Below are 2707 nucleotides of genomic sequence, written 5' to 3' on the forward strand. Positions count from 1 at the left end.
TGTGAGGATGAGAAACAATGTAAATAACATGTATACACTGGGTGTGGTGGCTCACACCTGTAATCCCAGCACTTCGGAGGGCGAGGTGAAAGGATTGCTTGAGCCCTGGAGTTCGAGAATAACCTGGGCAACATAGGGAGACCCCATCTCTACAAAAAATTAAAAAATTAGCTGGGCGTGGTTGTGTGTGCTTGTAGTCTCAGCTACTTGAGTCCGCGAGGTTGAGGCTGCAGTGAGCTGTGATCACATCACTGCACCCCAACCTGCGCAACAGAGCAAGACCTCGTCTCAGAAAACAAAGCATGGATTTAACATATACTTTGCAGCCATAGGAAAAGTATGAGATCATGTCCTTTGCAGAGACATAGATGGAGCTGGGGGCCATTATCTTTAGCAAACTAACACAGTTACAGAAAACCAAATACCACATGTTGTCACCTATAAGTGGGCACTAAGTGATGAGAACACATGGGCACGTAGAGAGTAACAACACGCACTGGGACCTATTGAAGAGGGGAGAGTGGGAGGAGGGAGAAGATAAAGAAAAATAACTAATGTGTATGAGGCTTAATACCTGGGTGATGAAATAATCTGTACAACAAACCCCTATGACACATGTTTACCTCTGTAACAAACCTGCTTTTGTATCCCTGAACTTAAAAGTTAAAACACCTTGCCCGACCCGTCCCTCGGCCAACATGGGCAACTGTGGCAAATATTAAAAAAAAAAAAAAAAAAAAAAAAGTCGGGTGTGGTAGCTCACTCCTGTAATCCCAGCACTTTGGGAGGTCGAGGTGGGCAGATCACCTGAGATCAGGAGTTCAAGACCAGCCTGGCCAACATGGTGAAACGTCATCTTTAAAATAAAAAAATAAAAATAAAAATATAAATAAATAAAAAAGAAGTTAAAAACCCTCATATACTGGCCGGGCACGGTGGCTTGCGCCTGCAATCCCAGCACTTTGGGAGGCCAAGGAGGGTGGATCATGAGGTCAGTAGATTGAGACCATCTTGGCCAACATGGTGAAACCCTGTCTCTACTAAAAATACAAAAAAAAGTCCAGGTGTGGTGGCTCATGCCTGTAAGCCTAGCACTTTGGGAGGCCGAAGTGGGTGGATCATCTGAGGTCAGGAGTTTGAGACCAACCTGACCAACATGGTGAAACCCCATCTCTATTAAAAAATAATAATAATAAAGAAAAAAAATTAAAAATTAAAAAAAATTACCTGGGCGTAGTGACGTGCACCTGTAGTCTTAGCTACTCAGGAGGGTGAGACAGGAGAATCACTTGAACCAGGGAGGCAGAAGCTGCAGTGAGCTGAGATCACGCCACTGCACTCTGTCCTAGGAAACAGAGCAAGACTCCGTCTCAAAAACAAACAAAAAACACTTACTTAGCCTAATGCAGAGCCTGACACGTAATAGGAGCCATACGATTGGTTCCTAATAATACTAATAACTGTGAATTGGCTAAGCCTTGTTCTGGTCACTTTTGTGCTGCATTTTTAAGGACTCAGTCTTTCCCGATGTACACACATACCTATGAAGCCTTTAGGCATTGTAGGTACTGTAATAATTATTGTCGTTCTTTTGAAAAAATTTTTCAGGGGGCTTTCTGGTAAAAACTGGAAAGCCTGCTAGATGAATTCTAAAAGAGCTATAACATTAATAATTATTGTTTTGTCTGCCCACCGGGCTTTTCTGTTCCCTTTCTGGTAACACGATCCACTTCCCCCACTCTAGGATCAGGCATGTGACCTAGGTCTGACTGGGACCAAACAGGGCCCATGAAAACCTCTTGATGTAGAGAGAGAAGCCAGACCGCTTTCCAAATCTGGATTTGGGCTGCAAATGGCCACCTTCCCTGCCATGTGGATAGAGCCTATCTGCAGAAGTGAAGCAAAGACAAAGACAAAGAGTCTCAGAGACTTTGGGTCCTGCCCCAAAGCCACAGTATTTGCCTTAGTGCCCCTTCCAGTTATATGAGCTAGAAATTTCCTTTTTGGTTTAAGCTCAGGAGTTAAGTGGGAATATGGCTTCTGGTCTTTGTAAAGAAGACTCCAGGCAGGGTGCAGTGGCTCACACCTGTAATCCTAGTGCTTTGGAGGCCAAGGAGGAAGGATTGCTTGAGCTCAGAAGTTTGACATCATCTTGGGCAACATAGTGAGACCCCTGTCTCTACAAAAAAATAAAAAGAAAAACATTAGCAGGGGGTGGTGATGTGTGCCTGTAGTCCTAACTACTTGGGAGGCTGAGACAAGAGGATTGCTTGAGGCTGGAAGTTCTGGGCAGTACTGTGCTGTGCCATTCTGGTGTCTGAACTTAGTGGCATCAATATGGTGACCTCCCAAGAGTGGGTGACCACCAGATTGCCTAAGCAGGGGTGAACCTTCCCATGTAGGAAACAGAACAGGTTAAGACTCTTGTGCGGATCAATAGTGGGATCACACCTGTGAATAGCCACTACAATAGCACTACAGCCTGGGCAACACAGTAAGACCCCATCTCTTAAAAAGAGACAAAGAGGAAGACTCCTGCCCAGTACAGACACTCATGTTCTTGAAGTTCAGAGAGGTCAGGAGATTTGTCTGAAGCACAGAGCAGTTAGTGGTAGAACTATTAATAGAACTCAGACTTACCTGGTCGTCTCTGAATTTACCATAAACTATACTGTACATTCCACTTGTTCACTCACAGATAGTAATT

At 44.4% G+C, this 2707-nt stretch overlaps 1 non-coding gene across 1 annotated transcript; it reads right to left on the bottom strand.

The window, feature by feature from the left end:
• Window positions 1-1607: 1607 nt before the first annotated feature.
• LOC135275657 (U7 small nuclear RNA) lies at window positions 1608-1669 on the bottom strand. The gene has a single exon (XR_010343261.1). It is a non-coding gene; the product is annotated as a U7 small nuclear RNA (small nuclear RNA).
• Between the last annotated feature and the right edge of the window lie 1038 nt (window positions 1670-2707).

Source organism: Aotus nancymaae, unplaced genomic scaffold (assembly GCF_030222135.1).
Source record: "Aotus nancymaae isolate 86718 unplaced genomic scaffold, 86718_ANA_hifiasm-v0.15.2.pri h1tg000017l, whole genome shotgun sequence".
Taxonomy (NCBI): domain Eukaryota; kingdom Metazoa; phylum Chordata; class Mammalia; order Primates; family Aotidae; genus Aotus; species Aotus nancymaae.